The following is a 21,956-nucleotide window of genomic DNA, read 5'->3' on the forward strand; positions in this document are numbered from 1 at the left end:
TTGTGTCTGCGTTTTAATCAAAAATGATGCTGTGTGTACGCTAAGAAGTTGTAAGGCGTTCATGAGGGATGGTTTCTGTTTCAGGAAACATGACCATCGCTCAGCACTGTTATTGGTATTTTTCTTTTCTTGGCGCGGTCCAGAGAACTGCGCCGGTCATTTGGCACCAGATGTACCGATGTGGTGTCCATTGCCTTCTGGGAGGCACTGGATTCACGCACGCGCGTGCTGGCAGTTTGGGTTTCGGGCCTCGCCTGGTGAGACGAGGTCTTGAGACCCGACGATCGTGGAGACGCCGGGCTTTGTTCGCAAGTTGGCGGAGTGGACTGAACCACTGCCCACAGCCGATTATCCGCTCAGTGCAGGCCGGGCAAGTGGCGAAGGCCGATGGGACGCTGCTCCATGACGCGCCACATCCGCATAAGTCGTGCCATAGAATGCTGAGCATCTCTTTCTGGCTTCCCTAAAAGAAATGCTTTCTCTCACTTTCAATGAAATAATGTCTATTTCTTTCTTCCACGCAGGACAGGACCGTGATTACGCTGGGTGGTCATCACCGCACTTCACACAGTGAGCTGCAGGCTCACATTTGGCTGACATGTGGTCTTTAGAGGCACATCTTGCACAAGTACGTTGTCCTTTGCATGTTAGAGAGCTGTGGCCATACCTTTGACAGCTAAAGCATCGTCGAGGATCTGGAATGTATGGACAGACTCTTAGTTTCGCGTAGCCTTTTTCTATGGCCTCTGGTAGCTAGGTCGATCCGAATGTTAGTATTAGATTGCAGTAGAATAGTAAGTTGGGCTAGTTTGAATGCTTGCATGGTTGACGCAGCGCTAAAAACGAAGACGAAAAGAACACAGAGTGCACAGTACGGGTGTTGTCTCGCAACTGAAATATTTATTTCGAAAAAAAACGGGAGAACAATGCATGGTATAGCAGACATGCGCCAAGTTCTTGATTAGATAACTAGGCTTTTACGTATGTAATACGTCTCTACGCGTGCGCATGCAAGCATTGTGGTTTTGGCATATATATGCGATGCTGAGAGAAGAATAAACCAGTTGTTAGAAAGCGCCAGTGCTTGTCTCTTCTATTCTTTGTGGTCCGTCTTGATTTGCGCTGAACTTGTCTTCTTAAATGCTATGTACCAACTAAGCCCAACAAAAGTTTTACTGAAGTCACTCTGGAACTTCGGTTTAGGAGAACTTCCATTACAACCATCACTTTCTGCGTCTCCTTCTAGATTGATGAAAAAAAGTACCTGATTCAGGAGGAAATGCGGTAGCAAAAATACAGCAATGTATTCAAATTTTTGCTCACCGTTGCCCCCTTCATTCCAGGTATTCCATTGCTGCCTGGCAGACCAGGTGGGCCCCGGGATCCTGGAAAACCGGGTTGTCCTGGAGGTCCTGTGTCACCCTGTCAAATCATCATGTTGCGCAAATGTTTGAGTGTGCTTGTTCTCGCTCACTTACAGGTTCTTCTCAAAACTATTATGAACACGCCCGTACAAGGGAGTTTAATAGCAATGAATTCGGTACGACTTAGGGAGCGCGCAGTTCCATGAAAATGTATACGCTAAGCAGGGCCTTATGCATCAGGGAAATTGGGCTGTGCATCTGCATGCTTCCTTCAGAATAAGCAGAAGGGGAAATGTATCACATGCGACGCTGCAATAGCTACACTTTCAAGCTTTTATCTATGAGCTGTATACGCCTGTTTGTATCCATGTTACGCCGTCGTTGTATTTTGCACGTCAAGCACCTTCTGGCTTTCACTTTCATATTAAAATAGAACTGTTACGACAGTCTCCTTTAGCCGTAAATTCAAGTTTTGAGCCATGCCTTCTGCATATATTCGCTCACAAGAATAACACTGCCCTAGGAAGATTAACACATGTAAACTTGTTCGAATGGCAAATAGGCCTAGTTGGTATGCACTTTTGTAACGCTACTGAAAAAAGCACAAGCACAAAAAAGGGGGAAGAATACCAAACGTTAAGCTTTCGAGCGATGATTGTTGAAATAAGAGGCTTTTAAATACAGAAAGGAAAGCAGCAAAAAGAAATCACAGGATAAATGTGCATTATCTCTTGATGTCCATATGAGGCTGCACGATTTATCCTGACAGAATAGCTCAGTGTAGTCTTTTCGGCGAGGCATAAGTTATAAGCGGCCTTTAAAGGTGTCAAACGACGTGGACCGCCGTGTAGTATAGGCATCCGTGCACTATCAAATGGCAGGCAGTCGAGGCGTATTGCAGATATTGCATTGCCAGCAATCTAGAAGCTCAACGAAAGATGGGTGCTTGTACGAAAGTCGCTGGACGTAACGTATTGAAACGAGACAAGTCTTCGACAGGGCGACCCTAACCAAGACAAGTCGTCTTGTTGAAACGTTGGCACCAGCGACATGCCCTGCTCAAGGTTTCGCCACAATAAGAGGAGTAGTAATAGTAATACGTGCGTAATACAGACATTGTTAAATTTTGCTCGAAGAACATCTCCATTAAATAAACGGCCTATGTACCTGCCGCGTATAGTCTTTTGCTGGCTTTCTTCGTGTACTCGATCGGCTTTCTTCTTTTAAAGACGATAGTCTTTCTTGGGATACTTGAACGCAGAAATTTTGGTCTGTCTGTCTGTCTGTCTGTCTGTCTGTCTGTCTGTCTGTCTGTCTGTCTGTCTGTCTGTCTGTCTGTCTGTCTGTCACACGATTCAGCCACCCGGCCAAAGTTTAAGCACTTGCTGAACGTCCAGCCATGTCGAACTGGTAACTGCGTTGATACTTGGGAACATTGTCGATCAAAAAGCAAATATTACGCATATCTGAGGCGCAACATCACTATGTGTAAGGTGGTGTGTTCCTTTACCAGAAAATACATAGATACGTAATTCTGAAGACCCTAGTGTTTCTTAGGCTCCGCTGAAAATGCGACACTATGCACGAAAAAGCCAGCTGCCGACGATATGCTGTTGCCACCTGGCCTTGGGAACAGCATCACGGGTGGCCGCGGACGAGATCAAATCGCATGTAGTACGGCCGGCAGAAGACTCTCGTCTTTCGACGACATTTGCAGCGAAGAACGCAGATACGCTTCCAATTGTTTTATTGCGATAGCAATTATATGGACAGTGTTAACTGGATTTTGCCGTCGCCGTCATGCACCGTATATGTATAAGTACGTGTATATATATAAAAGCCCCAAAGAAAAATAATTCAGAAAAATGCTTCGGAAGCGCTGAATCGAACCAGGAACCTCTTTCTCCGCAGCGAGTGGCGCTAACCACTACGCCATGAAAGGTAGATTCTCCACGTAGCTAACGGCGAACGTTATATACACACCATTTACCGCTGAACGGACTCAGAGACGGCAGGCGCTTATAAGCGTTTCTTCATTACCAGCGAGATGGCGCTAGGAGCGCGACGGGCGCATTTAAAAGTCCTCGGCCTGCTCGCTCGCTTCTTCTTATATTTGCGCAGGGAGAACCTTGCCCTTCCGCAGTCTGCTCGCGCGGTTTTCTTGTGGTGAGGGGAAGAGGGGTGTTTCAAGCTTTCACCGTGGTGTCCGCGCTCATGTTACGGAGCGTACAAAATTCACTCAAGCTCAAGGGGCGCCGCTAAACGAACAAACAGAAGATCAGCGCGAACTATCAAGTGTCACAGCTCGACACTTGAAGCACGCTAGTTTCCTTCGCTGCTTCGGCCGCCTTTGCAACAGGAGCGCTGTTCAAACCGAGAGTATCCATTGGCGAGCCTCACTTCGTATATCATTGCTTCGCCCTTGCGGCGAAACTGTGACTTTTTTTGTTTTTACAGTAAGGTTCTGTGAAAAGCGTAGCTGTTAGTGTGCTTTTCCTACTTGTTCTTTTGCCTTCGTTCCGTAGTGTTGATTATGAACAAGCTATCAAAAAAAGTATGACGCTGTCCTTCTGGTGTCTTTAAGTTCCGTGGTTCCGTGGCAGCCATAGAATGAACTGAATGAGTTGCTAAACGGGTCTTCCTTTTATATATGAAAGCGGGAAGCACACGCGGGAAAAGGAAGGGCCGTTCGACGTCATTCAAAGCCCTGGCGTGAAGTGCAAAGCAGCTGCAACCTAATCCTAGCCGGCAACGCGTGGGGGCGTGTCTCTATTGTTCACAGGCACCTTATAATCCAGCGTGACGTTTTGATGCTTGTTGTGTGGTTTTCTTTATTGAAACATATGCCTGATTGTAAAGAAAGATATGCTGTATGGCTTCAACTATTAAAGGGCCCCTAAACCACCCAGAGGTTGAAAGAGCTTTGGCATTGCTGTTGTGCGCAGCGAACGCGTTCGTCGGCTCCTCTGTCCATCTCGCCGGATGCCCTTCCTCAGCGTCCGGAGTGAAATCGCAGGGAGCGCGCGCTCCTGCTCGCAGAAGAGCACGCGAGCGTCTGTTGGTGGTTTAGTAGGAAGCTGCCGCTTCTGCCCAAACAAACGGAACCGTGGCGGGGTACAGGTATACAGCCTCGATGTAAAAAATGGGTTTTTTTTTTAATTGTCGTCAGAAGTTTCCATTGTTCGGTGTTTTCATGAACTTAGCCCGATCATATCTCTTTACTGAAAAGCTATATAAATACAAGATTTGGCAGTTTGGTAGATAAGCATGCAAAGAACGTAATGCGGAATTTTTGTAGCTCTGCTACGAGGCGTTTTTCAGATAAAGACCTTCAAAGTAAAGAAAATTTTGCCGATTGGGCCATTTTTGAGGTTTTTTATAAAACTATCTACACTACACACAAAACTAAAAATACCTGCGCAGACGCAAAAACATGCATATATTTGGGTAAATAAATTTCAGCTACCTAACTTTAATATATTTTGTGCAATTCATAACGAAAGTTGGCCAAAACAGCAGAGCGGATGAGCGCTCCACTCCACCTCTTCGTCTTTATTGATTTCCTGTGCTTCGAAAAAATTTTTGGCGGCAAAACAAATTGCGGATCTCTTCTTTCCACTCATCAGGCAGTAAGATATAAAATTTTGAAATAAATTTGAGAGGTCGACCAGCCATCGATTGTTCGATCTTACGTGGAATCACCCCATACATACATACATACATACATACATACATACATACATACATGCATGCATGCATACATACATACATACATACATACATACATACATACATACATACATACATACATACATACATACATACATATATACATACATAAAGTGAAGCGAATTGTCTAACTAATTAAATTAAACAGATGCTGATGAATGTTATGCAAATAGCAATGTTATTCCCAGTGCACTTGGGGCATTTATGTAATGTGCCGATGCAGTCAGGCTCCTTAGAATTGGCATTTTGGAAAGTCTTTTTCAAAAATCACAGCATATCCACGGGGTGAATGATGATGAGTGGGGCGAAGCTACGGAGGGAATCATCTGTAAACCGTGAAACTCTTCCGTGAAATGCGCCCAGTACATAATATAAAGAGTGTGAAACATCGTGTATATATTAAACATCAAACTTTTATTGTACTGTTGGTTTACGTGGTCCCTTCATTATCACTTGTGATCGGTGAAATGCAAGGAAGAAGTCCGCTCCCGAGCGAAAGAGCGCCAAGAGCGACCGCATTCCCCGCTCGCCCTGTGCGAATTAAAGGCAAGGCTAGAGGGAAGACAGGACGCGCGTTCCACGACGCGAGGTCGGTAGCATGCCCAACGAAAGCCACGGAACGCGATCGTGCAAGTGCTCCGGCTTCGCATCGCCTCATGGTTCCATTTAGCGTCCCAAAACCAAACATATTGCTCAAGGTGTGCCTTGCGTTTTTCGTAGAAATAATTTCTTTATCATGTACATTAAGACGAAAAGTTGAAAGCTCACTAGAGTGTATCGCCCGCAAAGTATGTCTTTTAGTGTGATTTAACTCTCGTACGGCAGGGTCCTCGCGCCGTTGCCGGTCCACCTCGCCCGTTGACGATCGGGCGAGGTGGCTAAATACAACTACTACTACTACACTTTAAGAAAACATCTGGCGTTCTTTCGTTCTGCTTTTACAAAACATCTGGCGTCTTTCGTTGGTTTATTTCATCAATCAACGGCGTTTTGAACAAAATTTTTATTGTTTAATCACGCACGGAGAATCTCACAGGCACTACCTTGGAGGTAAACAATGGCTGCTAAGGGCAATGAGAGACAGAAGAAGTCGGCTTTTAGCTAACACTTACATTCTACTTCTACTAACGTTTCCTACTGGAACATGCCCATGGCTGCTAATGGGGAATGAGAGACAGAAGAATTCGGCTTTTAGTTAACGCGCACGCTGCGAATTTTTTATTGTTCAACAACGCACAGGAGAAATCTCCCACCGGCACCATCTTGGAGGACAAAGCGTAAGACTTGTTACGGACTACTACGATGACGACGACTACGAGGGACGAACGGGTGCCGCCTTAAGGAGCTTCGCCCCTAAAACTGCGGAAGCCGTTGAACCTGGCTGCCAAGACATGCACTATACGCGTAATGTATATGTCTCTAGTAATTTTTTTCCATATTGAATCCATGTGGTTTTGAGTGGCACTTTGTCTTTCTGGCAAGATCAGGCACGTCAGCATGGCACGCTATTGTGGGTGCGAAACGCTCGCTTCTTTGCAGTGTACTTATTTATCTAGTTGTAGGCATTCATCGCGTATTGCACTTTGGCAGGAGTAGGTATGAATAGTAAGTGGGAATGTACGTATAATACCTTGACCACATGTAAATGAATATTTTGCAAAATACAACTCCAATAGTTGAAATACACATATTTTAATAGACTTACTCACTCTGTAAATGACATTTAGGTTAGTGACAAAAAGATTGCCATCCAACAGTCGGACAGGAAAAATACGCGCGGTACATAAAATCGAGGCGACATGCCCCTTTTCGGATGCAAAAAGCAAACGAAAACTTACGGATGGGAATTCTGTTGCACTCTCGTATAGGGCAGCTCAATCAAATAAATACGCTGTTGCGGCATAAGAACTCCTGTAATGGGAAGTGGTCATCGAACCACTTTCATTAAACAAACAATTCAACCTTTCAACCAATTCTTACAGATGATGCCTAAAGAAAGCTTCCTAGCTGAAGGAAAAGTTGATCTAGGTCTTTCCTGTTTCTTGAATGCTGATTGCCACATTGCGGGCTTTGGCAGAAATCATTTATCTCATAAGAAGTGGCGAGCTGGATAACGATATCAGAATCAAGCAAAGCAAAGCTAAGCAAAGTAACGTTCACTAATTATTCTCGCGTCGGATAAAGAAAGTGCATACGGTTAGTTCTTGTACCTTCCGTTTAAAAAGCGCCACAAGGGCAAGAATGCGTATAGAGAGCGCCTGCACAAGCAAGAGCATTATGGTTGCTGCATTAGGAGAGGAAATAAACTGACCCTTAGAGATGACGAAGTGAACTGTCTGCCGTTTTCACTTCGCACTGTCTAAAGCGCTCTTTCATGTCCAGAATTCTCAAGCAGCGTCCTGTGAAATTCTGAACATTAGTGCGCACTTCACTAACCGATTGTCTGCTTGATGGACAAAAATTATGACAGTACATCGAATGCCACACGCAAACGCAATATTATTGCATATTTGAAAAGCACATAAGGATGAAATAGTGAATAAAAGTGACGAAACTTGCTTGAATTCGAGAATCCGGCTATGGCGCAAATAAGCGGATAAAACGCGGTTGTATTGGGGCAAGTCAGGACGCCAGGCAAGGAAGAAAGCAGAAACTCCGACTTCGCTTTCGACATTTGTCTTGTGCGCATCCTTTATTTGCCACGGCCTTACTTGCGAATACATAACCATGTTTCATCGATTCAATAACCAGCGAGCAACCCCTGTATGCCCAACCAATACAAGAAAAGAATCAGTTCTTTTCTCTGGTTTTAATCCAAAATACAAGAGCAAGCTCCGGCAAAAATGCACACTTGTGGCCCCGAAAAATTGGACAGGCAATTCAACGACGCAGGCCCGCTGTCTTGTTAAAAAGACGGCTACAGCAGCATTGACTGTTCTGACATTTTTCATCGCTGTCCCTGGGCAAGGTTGAAGAACGTTTGAAGTAGTTAATTTTACTAGACTTTTTCACTCTGAATTCATATGTGGCTCTCCACTTCCCTCCTTCATGTTCTTTTCAAGCATGTTTCAAATGTTTAGAAATGTTTGCATGACAGATTGCTTCAGCGAATGGTTCAATACAGAAAAATATGATCTCCACATGCTTGTCGGATTTCTACATGGATTTCTGAAAAAAAAAGGCTTTTTCGTTTAATCAAAATTCATCCCGGCCGCGTGTTTAAACCCAGCACTAACAAACCTCCGCGGTGGTCGCACCCATGCTAACGAAGAGGCCAGAAGCTGCCCGTGAAAGGGCTAATATTTCACATATCGAAGCGCAGGCTCACAGAAGATAGCGAATGTGTTTAGCGGAAGCACGCAAGCTGGAATAATGCTGATGAAAGAAACATCATCACCCGTTTCCGGCCAACTACCAACAAAAATCTTCGCAAATATTCTGTATTTGTCACAAATAAAGTCAAGAGTAGGCAGTAAGATAGGAAGCTTCCCAGTTTGTGAAAAAATGACCACCACCAAGAGGTCCTGTAGCGAACTAATCTATAATAATTTTAGCGTTAGGAGATAGCAGAGCATGTTACATGAACTCAATGGTTTTACCGCTGGCAGATACTCCACAGGGTATATTTTTGTCGTATACGTTATTGAACGCGTCTAACACACGTACTATAAACCAAAGTTACTTCTAAGCCATGCAGAAATCCTCGTTTACGTGACTAAAGGAAGAAGTTGTTCTGTTTTCGAACCGCTTTCTGTCCCTGAATTTAGCAATATTGTTATTGTCATGGGAATTCCTGAGCGGCCGAATCGCAATTTCGTTTAATTCATAAGAATCCCTTAACTAGCTTTTGTCTAGTGCCAGAGCTTCAGTATCGTGCATATAAATTTGTGACAGTTTTCGAAAGCTTGCATGTAGGAATGGATGGGCATCTAGGCCCCATCTTCTGTATGATCTGCTCAAGGCCAAGGACACACAAACACACCCAATGATGGTTAGCTTTCACTTAAATGTTTTCTTGTGAAGCACATATTGCTAAACGCATTTTGCTGTAGACAAGGGTTCAGAGGGAGGAACACGCGCATAATAAGGCCACGAACCTGAATGCCTTTCTCTCCTGGTGCACCATCTTTCCCGTGTGGACCCTGAAAAACAAAGAACACTCGTGCTAAGGAAATGCAGGGAAAGTACCAAGGCAGCATGCATTAATCTACTTCTTTGTATTCAGTTTGTTCAGGTTTATGCTGCTTTCAGTAAAAGGTATGCGCACGGGACTAGTTCCAAGTGGCTCCGAAGCGCTGAAAGAAGGCTTTACCCAAGAGAGCCTGACATCAATTTCATGTTAGATAATCGACCAACGAAGACAATGTTTCTGTTGTTTGTCGAACTAGCCTAACCCATATTGCTTTTAAATTGCCAGTAATGTGTGAGCATACCTTGGGCAGGTCTGAAGGGAAATGTTGTTAATGCTGCGGTTTTATGTCACAAAGCTACGATATGATTATGAGAGGTGCCGCAATGCAGCGCTCCGGATATTTCATCACCCGGGGGTCCTTAAAGTGCACGAATGTCTAAGCACACGGACCTGTCGCACTTTTCTTTCGTTGGAATGCGACCGTCATGGCCGGGATTCGACCTCCGGGTCAGCAGTTGAGCACCATAATCAGGAGACCACAGCGGCTGGCCTCCACGGAAAAGCTTGGGTGTGTATGTGCGTCGGTCCGTAAGTGCACGACAAGGTAACATACGCGTATGTTCTTTATGAATCGAAAAATCCAGCTCTTCACTCGCTCAACCTTTGCAGCAGTGCTAAATCTCGTTAGCTCCAGCAGATCGCCCTCGTTGACGCTCGTAGCCAGCACCCGAGTCTCCTTTTGCTGTTCAATTTCTTGAGGAGTGAAGTCCATAGCTTGCGGTTCAATCGTCCATGTTTCTGTTGTTTGTGGTAGCCACGACGGTCCATTCCACCACAGCGGACGTCAGACTTTGGTCTGAAAGTCCCCTAGTGTGGAGATCTGCTGGGCTCCCCTTTCCGGGGTGACGCGCAACGTTGGAAATAATTTGTCCAAAATCGTATTTGGAAATTCAAGAAAACACTGACACTACCAACTGGCGACATTGCCCCGACCAACACATGTCGCCTGAGAACAGTCGTAGAACGTCTACGATGGTGAACTGTTAATAATGCAAAGAGGAACAAAAAAGAGGCGTTCTAAAACTACTTCAGCGAGAAATACAAATGGGGCTGGGCAGCGTTAAAGAAAAACCCAGCCTGTCGTTTTGAATCGTCTGATTGTAACTGGCGCCAATCCCGGGTACATCTTGGCGCTCACGTCCGCGCCCCGAAAAGGGGGCCCTCTCTCCTACTCATATCTCCCGAGTCGCCGTCCGCCGGTCCCATAAATCTGTGAATGGAAAGACATTCCTCAGCTACTGAGCATTGTTCTCTGTTCTGGTGCTGCCGCAGTCCTTGCTTCTCCGAACTTGATAGGAAACAGCGGCGACCACGGAGGGAGGAAAAGAAAGGGAGGCAAAGAGCGCGAATTTACAACAACAAAAGCAGTCGGTGCAAAAAAAGAAACCCTCCGTCTTAAGAATATCGATATAAGACGAAAGTGAAACGTCTCCTTACAAAATAGTTCAATGTTCATCATACATTATTAAAAGAGACTTCGGACAATGCTGTTGCTGTTTGGCGGCTATAGCAATGTTCGATGTGGACGCCCCTACGTTGATCCTGGTGGCACATCTCCATCCTGACGACTAACATCAGAGAGAGAGGTTTACTTACAGAAAGGCAGAGAGGTCGACCAGAGCGATAGTGTGCTCTGGCCTACTACTCTATACCGGGGGTGGGGAAAGGGGAAGAAAAAGAGTAAGGAATGACGACGGTTCACGCGTCAGCTGTGTGTCAGTGTGCCGGCTCGCGAGCAGAGCTGCGAAACTGTACGGGTTCTAAAAAGATTGCCCCACCCTACCGTCTTCATGAGAGCCAGCAGCGAGATTAGGCGCGTTGTCGTTTGCGTTCCATTTCCAAGAAGGTTCGCTCATCGGCTGTATTCGTACACTGCTAGTTTTTTTAACACGAAAGTGTTTTATGCCCGGGTCCACCAAGACTTAAGTGACGTATTTCCGTCACAGAAATGACGTTGCAAAAATTTACAGGATAAGATGGCAAAGAAAAAAAGTACCGTCAACGGGCATCGAACCCGCGACCGCTCGGTCCACAACAACAGATGCCAGGCACGCTATCCACTGCGCCATGGTCACATACTCTAGATGCTTTACAAACGCGCATTTTATATCTACCATTCTCCCGGTCGCCGGGGTGGTGTTGCCCTCTGGGAGCTGTGAGGTAAAGTAATTCGTCATTGCTGTGGCCTCCGCGATTAACAGCTGCAACACGTTACACGTCCGTCCAATTCGGCGCGTTTTCAATAGAAGTTCGATTTTGTCAATGCCTTAACACACCGCGAGGTGGCGCCTTAGCCCTAGCGTCGTAAAAGCGTCGGCCTTGCTCATAGCATCACGCTAATCGAAACCAAAAATAGCTCTGCGACGCGCGCCTGCCTCACCTGGCTGTTACACCGCGTTCCCCGCTCACGCGCTCGCCCCGAGAAAATTCGCGGCCGCAGAGCGGCGCGACGCGCTTTGCGTTTCGCTCTAGTTCGGCCGTGGTGTTCAATCACATTTTAACATGCCGCGGGTTGGCGACCAAGTTCTGCGTCCAATATGCGACGATCTTCTGGCTATCGCACCTTGTTCTCTGATTGCGCTTTTACCGTTAGCTACCACAAGCTTTTGTGTAATCATTTAACATGGACGTTAGTCGTCGGGATGGACCACCGATCATCAAAGTGAGTGCATCCACGTTATACGGTGCTATAGCTGCCAGACATCAATATACATTATGCAAACTCTGTTATATCAATGTACAGTAAACATTCACTTACGTTTGTAAGGGAACGTTTTCCTTTCGTGGTTTTCCGATTCCTATGACGGAGGGATCAACCATCTTTTTTTTTTTCAAATCGTCAGTTCATCCCGGCATCTGTCCATCAAATCTCGCCGTATGCTTGAAGGGTGATATGCCTGATGAGTTGGCAAAGAGCTGCTGGATCGCAACCCTTCAGCAACAGCACCCTGGGCCACGCTTTCCTTTTCCGATTTTCACTACAGTCATTATCGGTGGAGGAACGAAGGTTGTCTGGGCCGAACCGGAATAAAACGAATATTTCAAGCTGCAAACGAATTAAGGTGAAGCCAGCAGGAGGTTAGGAATGTCCACCCCCCCCCCCCCCTGCTGGTATTATTGCATTTTGTATGTGTATGTATGTGCGCGAGCATACAAAGACACGCAAAAACATAAAAAGAGGTTGAACCCCCAGAAAACTGATGCTGGCTACGCCCCTGGATAGGTTAACGGTTAAAATCGTGCTTATATGGCAACAAAATTACACCGACTTTTTCTACCTTGTTGCTTTTCATTGGCTTAGATTCGAGCAACGAAATAGTGATAGAACGAAAGGCATCCAAAAGGCGTGGTGCCTAGACGTGCTCCTGCAATGACTAGAATACAGCGCCAGCCTTCAGCTCTTCGAGAGCTACTTCAGCACCGAAGATACGTTGAACGACACCCTCCGCTGTAGTAGCTCAGTGGTAGAGCATCGGACGCGTTATTCGAAGGTCGTAGGCTCGGTCCCTGCCGGCGGCAAGTTATCTTTTCGTCCACTTTACTTTCTTCACATTTATGTTCAATAATTACTAATAACATCCCCTATACTTTCCTTGGCATTACTCTCTGTAAGTTCTCATCAATATTGGGTTTAACAAAGAAAACCGAGCCCTTAAAAGTAATCTTTCCTTCAGAAAACAGGCAGTGCTCTTTCACGCTGAAAAAGCACCGAAACATAGAGTGTCAGAAGTCACAGGTTTCCGCAAGATTTTGTTTCGTTTGTTAAAGGAAGGCACCACCCTTTAGCTAGTTGAAGGGGTCTCCAACCTCACGGGTGGTACCAGGGCGAAGAAGGCGAGTGGGAGGTGGAGCTTTGAGTGTGGGCGCATGCCCCCACTGGTTCTGAACCAATGGGGGCGACGGTCCCCACCACCTCCCCCTGCTTCCAGAGTGCGTGTCTCAATTGTTAAGTATATTTTACCTGAACCTGCCAACTAGAACAGCAACGCATTTCATGACACGTGCAGAGAACGTTTTTTTCGGAGCATAAGGAAAGCAACCAGGTATGCTGTGAGCAGTGGTTGGCTTGACGTTTCTGAGATTCCAACATTACACATAACACGCATAATTAGGAAACAAATGATTTAAAATGTCACAATCATTGTTGCCACTTTCACGCAGCATCTGCCTTAACTAATGAATCTAACAGACAATTAAGCTCAGGAAAAAGCATGGATGACGTTATTTGTTGTGCCTGTAACAGTTGTGGGAACCACGCCCACCGGCTATCGTTAGATAGCGCCACGTGCTGCGCAGAGGCGGTGCGCGTGGCCCAGCTGCGCGGCTTAAAAGGGGCAGCCTGCGCGCTACCCAGGGGAGAGGTGCCTGGGCTTCCAGGAAGGACGGATGCTGCCACCCGCGCTGCCCGATTGCTGCTGCTGTCGATCATGGTCGCCGCCTCGTCGTGTCGTGTCCCTGGACCGACCCCGTCGTATGCAGCGTAGAGTTAAATAAATTATTGTTCTTTGTTGTGAGTTGAAGCCTCCGTCGTCCTTGATTTAACTACGGACGGGACGCAGCAAGCCCAGTACCCACAGTTGGCGCCCAACGTGGTTTTTGCTCCCGCCCGTAGGAATAGCACGGTGGACGTAGGTCCAGTCCCTCGTCTTGTTCGTTGAGTCTCCTGGTAACGCACTGTCGTGTGTGTTGTTTTGTGGCGCGGTTTTTTTCCCCTCTTCATGGCGCAGGCAGACGGAAAGCACCTCCGGTCCGGGATGATCGTGCCTACCGGCGGCGAGCAGGATTCTTCGCACGAGCAGGCTGACCAGCTGCTGGCACAGCAGCTGAACACATTTCAGCGCGTCGATGAGTTGTGCGACACGGTCATGGACCGCATGGGCACTTGGGCCGGCGAACCACAGCTCCTACCTCCGGCCACGCTACATACGTACACGGGACACAGTAGTCGATTGATTTTGACATATACTGAAAGGAATTAAAGTGGACTGAAAATAACCGTTTCCGTTGGTGGGATCCAAACCCACAACCTTCGAATTACGCGTGTCACTACGCGTGTGTATAGTACCGGCGCAATAATCGGCTAATAAAATACAGCTTCATTTTCAAAACTTTCTTGGTTTTCGTGTCTCTTTTATAAAACCATTAGTCAGCTGTAAAGGCTAAGGAAATCGTAGGTCTGATAAGGGAGTAAAAAAAAGGAGCACGGTAAAAAAGACCACCTGATTTCCCGCGATGTATCGTAATGTCGTGCCGTCGTTTTCGCTTGCGGTTTCGGCATAATGCTTATATTTTTGCTTGATCTTTGTTGTCCCCGCGTTACGTAGATGGCGATAGTTGGAACGAGCCGCGATTTTCTTAACATGTGCGCTCCTATGGAAGTTTCGTTACCCGTTTACACACACCTTGGCGACGTAATGCAGGCAGCTGCTATACGCGCGTTCCTCTTTGCTTTCCCGTGGCTGCATTCTGATTGGCTTGCGACAAGCGATGCTTTTCTCCCGGCCATGAACCTCGGTCACGCACCACTGGGCGCGACGATGTGCAATGTGATCTTGTCGCTGACCGCTGTTACGAATGATGTTGCGTGGCCCATCGCTGCCGCCACTGTTGTGACCCGAGGTTGCATATCCCTCAGGTTCAGCAGTTGAGATCACGGGTCGTGGTATCCCACCGCTGGAACCGCTGTTGAGACTGGAGTTGCGTGGCCGGTGCGAACACGGGTGTGCATCGTGCTTGGAGCAGTCAGAAGGACAAGTTGAAGAAGGAAATATTTTACGTACAGACGATTTACATGTTTCCGATCTCAGTCAACAGGACTGCATGCACGACCACGTCGGCTGGTTCGGCTATTCTAACAACGGACCGGCACGGCCTTAAATCAGGGACCAGTCCATTGCTTGACGGGACTTCTCCTTGGTCCCAGGTGTTTCTTTCGTCGCAGGCGTTGAACCTCTCTTTGGTCGCAGGTGTTGAGCCTCGCCTTGGTCGCTGGGCAACGTGGAAGAACGACGACCGCCGTCAGTCGTCAGGGCCGGTCGGGCGACGACTCCATTTTCCAGAATCCTTCTTTATTGGAAAGTCGACGACATTTTGGTCTTTGTCGTGAGGCACAACACCGCAAACCTTTCAGTGAGATCGCTTAGCATTTCACTTTAGTGTCTCTTCGAGCAGTGCAAGCATAAAAACAGCCATGCAGGAGCGTGAACTCACCGCCATCCCGTTCTCTCCAGGGACACCTGGCTTGCCTGGCTCGCCTCGCGGTCCCTGTATCCCCTGGCTTCCCTTCACACCTGGTCCACCTGCATCGCCCTGCGGTGAAAGAGATCGGTATACACACAAGTGGCCCACTTAGAGACCCTATGGTGGCGCTGCCCTGATTCATCATTGTTATTATCATTGCTATGAAAAGGTCACCTGGTCTGGATGGCATTCCTTTTGAATTCTTGCGAAGATATTCAGAGTAGACTGCTAAGTATCCACTGATAATTTTGCATGCGTCTCTTGAGTAGCACAAGTTACCACATGATTGCTTAATGGCGCGAGTCGTGCCAGTACATAAAGCAGGTGATAGACACAGAATACAAAATTACGGACCAATTTCAATTACATGTGCCCGCTGTAAAATATTCCACCATACCCCTTCAAAAATCTTGTTTAACTACCTCGAAAGCTCAAACGTGTCTATTCTTAGCCGGCATGCATCTAGGAGCCGCTTCTCCACAATCACCCAACTTGCTGAAACAGTGCACGATTTCGCTGCGATAATTATGGAACAGGTCAGATAGATTGAACTTCCTTAGATTTATCATCAGTTTTTCATCGCGTTTCCCACACGGACTTAGTTTCCCTACTGCTTGATTTCGGAGTTAATTTAATAATAGTTACGTAGATTCAATCATATCTTACTAATAGGACGCAACATGTGCCGATGACAAGAACGAAATAAAACATTTTGAACTTTACATCAGGTATAGGTATCTCTCTTTTTTTTCTTTGTTATATCAACGACCTTGCAAATTACCCTGGTAGCAAAATTACTGTTCATTTATTTGCAGACAATTGCCTCAAACATTCTACAATATCACGTCATGAGGATCGATTAGAATTAGTTTCAGCACTACAATCAGTCATTGATTGGTGTATGCGATGTAAAACGAAAATAAACCACGAGAAAACAGTACACGCGCGAATAACTAGGAAAACAAAAAAAATGTGTTAGTTTTTAACTACCTGTTAGACGGTAAGCCATTAACACAAGCGAAGCGCTTTAAGTATTTAGGCACAACGGTTTCACATGACTTGTCTTGGACGAAACACACCACTAATTTATGTAATGCCGCGGAGGTCATACTTTGGTCACTAATACCCCGGTCACACTGGCAAATTTAGTGTCATTTTGAGCGAGTGCACTCACTCTCACAGAGTGTCACTTTGACGGCGCGCTGCTACACGAGAAAGAGAAGTTTGCTTTGCAAATGATGGCAGTGGCAATTGGTGGTTTAGTAGCACGATATCTATTTGTTATTTTTGCAATGCTCGCTGTTTAATAGCGTATTATAGACATGAACATAATTTACAATAAACTTTGCGCGCAAATGAAGTAAATATTGCAACCTTTGATTGCAACCGCATAACGTCACTGGTCATCACGAGCCGAGACAAGACAGTGTCATATCAAACACGAATTGAAAACAAAAATGGCGGATTCCGGTGCAGAAGGGAAGCGTAGTTGCGACGGGCGTTTGGAGCGTGTTTTCGCAGCTCTCGTTTGCTCCTCCCAAAGGCGTATCAGCGCCCGCGTCTCTGCGTCGGACCACGTTGTCTTCGTGGAAGTGGCACCCGTCGCACACGTTATCGCAAATGACTAAAGAATGACTGACCTACACATGTGCAAGGAAGTAAACAACGCGACGGACGCGGCCATTGCACGGCATGTGCTCCCGCATCTCCCTAGCGGACGTGACCGCAAAATGCCCGAGGGCGAGCAAAAAATTTTGTTGTAGTATGATTTCTTTGAATACATGGCAGTATTCCTAATAACGATAACCTATGTTTAAAAATACCATGATCGCCGCGTTTTGCATTAGCGTATTCATTTGCAATTCGCTGCTACCGAGGCTAGACACTCGGTCGCAGCGAAGTGAGTTTGGAGAACGCACTTGCCGGCAAGTGTACTTTGCAGCGAGTGTCACTAAGCTTTCCTGTGTGACAGCGGGCAAATGACACTAGCAGCGAAGTGCACTCGCTCAATGTGCACTTAAGTTGCCCTGTGTGACAGGGGTATAAGGCGTAGGCTGAAGTTTGCTCACCGAGATGTTAAACTAACTGCATATCTGATTTTGATACGCCCCGCACTAGAGCATGGTAGCACAATATGGGATTCACGTAGAAATAACGAAATAGAGTAAACTGAATAAATGCTTCCATATTGCTAGCGAACACGCAGAAAGGACGACACAGAAAGAGACAGGACAACCTGCTAGACTAGCGGTTGTCGTGTCTCTTTCTGTGCCGTCCTTTGTGCGTGTTCGCTAGCAACATGCAAGCACACAATCAATACCAACTAGCCCAGCTAATGCATTAATGAATAAATGCATACGCAAGGTTTATTGTGCCAAATATAGGTCCACAGATATAGTGACTGAAGTACTGACTCAACTAAACTTGTCTCGGTGGCTAGAATAAAATTCATTTACTTAATGAAACACTATTGCTTTAGCTGTAACACTCACAGGTACATACAAAACCGAATGTCACGAATTTCAGTCCGTTAGATCTAGCCGTGAGGACCAATATGTGACCATAGCTACAAAGGTTGACGCATTTTAACACTCCCTCTTTCCGAAAACGATTGGAAAGTGGAGTGCGCTGCCGCATAGCATAACCAAAATAATTCTTCAGAAGAATTTGAAAAAACGGTACTGCTATATTATTCTTCCATGTAACCATACTAAAGCCTTATTACTAGGGGCGTGCGAATAGAGAAATTTCATCTCGAATGTTTTTCGAATCGAATGGTGCCGAATAGCGGCCAAAAATATCGAACATCGAATCGACGATTGAACAAAAAATGTTTTATTGAAAATTGACAGAATTAAATCTGATGATGTCCTCGAGCACCTAACGCGTAAATCCTTAAATTTCTTTCTCTTCCGTGCTAAGTACCGACAACCATTGAAGCGCCACCGACGAATGTCATTCCGCTAACGCACGTTTTCAGTAGCCACGTTCTTCTTCGCGCTTTTCCAGCGCCTGGTGAAACGCGTCCCCCGCTCACTATCAGGTGGAGAAATGGTGCGTGGGTACTGTACCTAAACTTAAGTGTCTTTGTAAATCTTCAAAGTTAGGAAGAACATGGCGGCAGACGCCGTCTGCGCGTGAGAGATGGCCGGGAGAAGAGGCAGTTGTTAGTACTAAGGCAAAGAGGGAAAAAATCACAGCATATCCACGGAGTGAGTGATGATGAGTGGGCGAAGCTGCGGAGGTTCATCGGTAAACCGTGATACTGCCGTGAATTCTGCCCAGTACATCATCACCGACGTGAGATCGGGCGCGTTTATACAAAAGGTTCGATGAGAGTTATGACGACTTGCAGCTCACTTTAATTTTACATGTACGCTGTGAATTTTCATTATTTAATCACGCACAGGAGAAATCGCACACACGCACTACCTTGGAGGTCAAAATCCAGTGCCGATATATACGGGGTGGTCAGTGAACGGTTGTGCAGCGCGAGCGGTTGGTTTTTTCAATCAAGACGCTGCCGCGACGCTGCCTCGCGACGCTGCCTGCGTCGGCGCCGCTGCGCCGCGAGGCAAGATAGGGGGGGGGGGGGGGGCGTAGGAGAGGAGAAAGAGGGGGAAGCGTAGGAGAGGAGAGGGCGATACATATCACGTACTGTCGCGGCGCATTGTCTTTAGGGAGCCTTCATGTGTGCACGCCCCCTCCTTTTTTAAGACTGGTTACACACTACTACGACGGGGACGAACGGGTGCCTCTATAAGGAGCTTCGCCCCTAAAAACTTTACTAACGTTGTGAGCGACCGCTACCGAAAGGCTGCAAATTGTTATGCGGAAACACAAGCTGTTCCACATGACCTCGTCTCAGGCTCTCTCGCCGTGATGTTACGGTGTTTCCTGCAGTTAAAAACACACCGTTCACTGGGGACATCAGTAGCAGGGATGGGAAGGTATCGCAAAGCAATTTTGCTGATACCTGGATGAAGTGCAGCTCCATGCCTTTTCCAGTACTTCGAAGGATCATCCTTTCTTGGCATCAGGGGCTCATTGAAGTATTTTAACACGAAAGTGTTTTACGCCTGGGTCCACCAAGACTTCAGTGACGTATTTCCGTCACGGAAATGCGTCACGTGCGCAAAAAATATACACATCAGATGGCAAAAAGAAGGTACCGTCAACGGGCATCGAACCCACGACCGCTCGGTCCGCAACAACAGATGCCGGGCACACTATCCACTGTGCCACGGTCATTTTTTTATTTTTCTTCACAGACTCTGGAGGCTTCACGAATGCACCTTTTATATCTACCACTCTCCCCCCGTCGGCTGGGTGGTGTTGACCTCTGGGAGTGGTAAGGTAAAGTAATTCGTCATTGCTGTGGCCTCCGCGACTAGCACCTGCAACGCGTTACGCATCCGTCCCATTAGGCGCGTTTTCAATAGAAGTTGAATTTTGTCAATGCCTTAACACACCGCGAGGTGGCGACCTTTGCCCAAGCGTCGTAAAAGCGTCGGCCTCGCTCAGCATCACGCTAATACAAACCAAAAAAAATCACAGCATATCCGCGGAGTGAATGATGATGAGTGGGCGAAGCTGCGGAGGTTCATCGGTAAACCGTGAATCTTCCGTGAATTCTGCCCAGTACATCATCACCGACATGAGATCGGGCGCGTTTATACTAAAGGTTCGATGAGAGTTATGACGACTTGCAGCTCACTTTAATTTTACATGTACGCTGTGAATTTTCATTGTTTAGAAAACCATTGCTTTAGAAAACATCTGGCGTCTTTCGTTAAGCAGCTGGCGTCTTTTTGTTTTGCTTTAGAAACATCTGGCGTTCTTTCGTTTTGCTTTGAGAAAACATCTGGCGTCTTTCGTTGGTTTATTTCATCAATCAACGGCGTTTTGAACAAAATTTTTATTGTTTAATCACGCACAGGAGAAATCTCACCAGGCACTACCTTGGAGGTAAACAATGGCTGCTAATGGGAATGAGAGACAGAAGAAGTCGGCATTTAGCTAACACTTGCACTTCTACTAACGTTTCCTACTGGAGCATGCCAATGGCTGCTAATGGGGAATGAGAGACAGAAGAATTCGGCTTTTAGTTAACGCGCACGCTGCAAATTTTTTATTGTTCAACAACGGACAGGAAAAATCTCCCACCGGCACCATCTTGGAGGTCAAGATCTGGTACTAGCGTTACGACTGGTTACGCACTACGACTACGACAACTACGAGGGACGAACGGGTGCCGCTTTAAGGAGCTTCGCCCCTAAAAGGCCGGGATAGTGCAGCCATCGCCGCTAAAAACGCACACGAACTTTCAAATAGCTCTAAAAATGGACAACTATGTCCATCTAGCAGAAAACATATCAAGCCACCACCGGCTTTCGAGAGGAGGCGTTGATCAAGCAAACAGCAAACGCTAGATAATGTGCTGCCGTCTGTGAGGCATTGTGAGACTCTTCATGGCCTCCGAGATGGCAAGCGCGCGGCGTCTATGTTGGAGGCCATGCGACTCTTGTTTTAGATCAAACACCTGTATGTACCATTCGCGCGCGCGCGCGTGTGTGTGTCTGTGTGCGTGTGTGTGTAACAATACACATTAATAAGTATGCACTTACTAGATGAAGTGCGCACTAGGGGCCGGGTTTCGCTATTGCGTTCAACTCTTAAAGGCGAAGCTTAAGGGTCCCCCCATTTTTGAACAAAATTTTTATTGTTTAATCACGCACAGGAGAAATCTCACCAGGCACTACCTTGGAGGTAAACAATGGCTGCTAATGGGAATGAGAGACAGAAGAAGTCGACTTTTAGCTAACACTTACACTTCTACTTCTACTAACGTTTCCTACTGGAACATGCCAATGGCTGCTAATGGGGAAAGAGACAGAAGAAGTCGGCTTTTAGTTAACGCGCACGCTGCGAATTTTTTATTGTTCAACAACGCACAGGAGAAATCTCCCACCGGCACCACCTTGGAGGTCAAGATCTGGTACTAGCGTTAAGACTGGTTACGCAACGTTGCTTGTGGGACGAGTTGGAACGAGTCAGTCATAACGTAGTTCAGCGCAAAAAACAGGCAACAGACGAGTCAGCGGACAAGGACACAGCGCATTCTTCCGAACTAAAGTTTATTGGATTGGGACGCAATAAACTTTAGTTGGAAGAATGCGCTGTGTCCTTGTCCTCTCACTCGTCTGTTGCCTGTTTTTTTGCGCTGAACTACGTTATGACTGGTTACGCACTACGACGGGGACGAACGGGTGCCGCTTTAAGGAGCTTCGCCCCTAAAATAGCTCTGCGACGCGCGCCTGCCTCATCTGGCTGTAACACCGCGCTTCCATGCTCACGCGCTCGCCACGAGAAAAATCGCGGCCGGGCTACCGGGGCGGCACGACGCGCTTTGCGTTTCCCTCTAGTCCGGC

General features: G+C 46.7%; 1 long non-coding RNA gene across 1 annotated transcript; it reads right to left on the minus strand.

Annotated features, from left to right (window-relative positions):
- Positions 1-1,322: 1,322 nt before the first annotated feature.
- LOC119377119 (uncharacterized) lies at positions 1,323-15,596 on the minus strand. Its single transcript, XR_005180752.2, has 3 exons — positions 15,496-15,596; positions 9,191-9,235; positions 1,323-1,422 (listed from the first exon to the last, which is right to left on the minus strand). It is a non-coding gene; the product is annotated as an uncharacterized LOC119377119 (long non-coding RNA).
- Between the last annotated feature and the right edge of the window lie 6,360 nt (positions 15,597-21,956).

Source organism: Rhipicephalus sanguineus, unplaced genomic scaffold (genome assembly GCF_013339695.2).
Source record: "Rhipicephalus sanguineus isolate Rsan-2018 unplaced genomic scaffold, BIME_Rsan_1.4 Seq3521, whole genome shotgun sequence".
Taxonomy (NCBI): domain Eukaryota; kingdom Metazoa; phylum Arthropoda; class Arachnida; order Ixodida; family Ixodidae; genus Rhipicephalus; species Rhipicephalus sanguineus.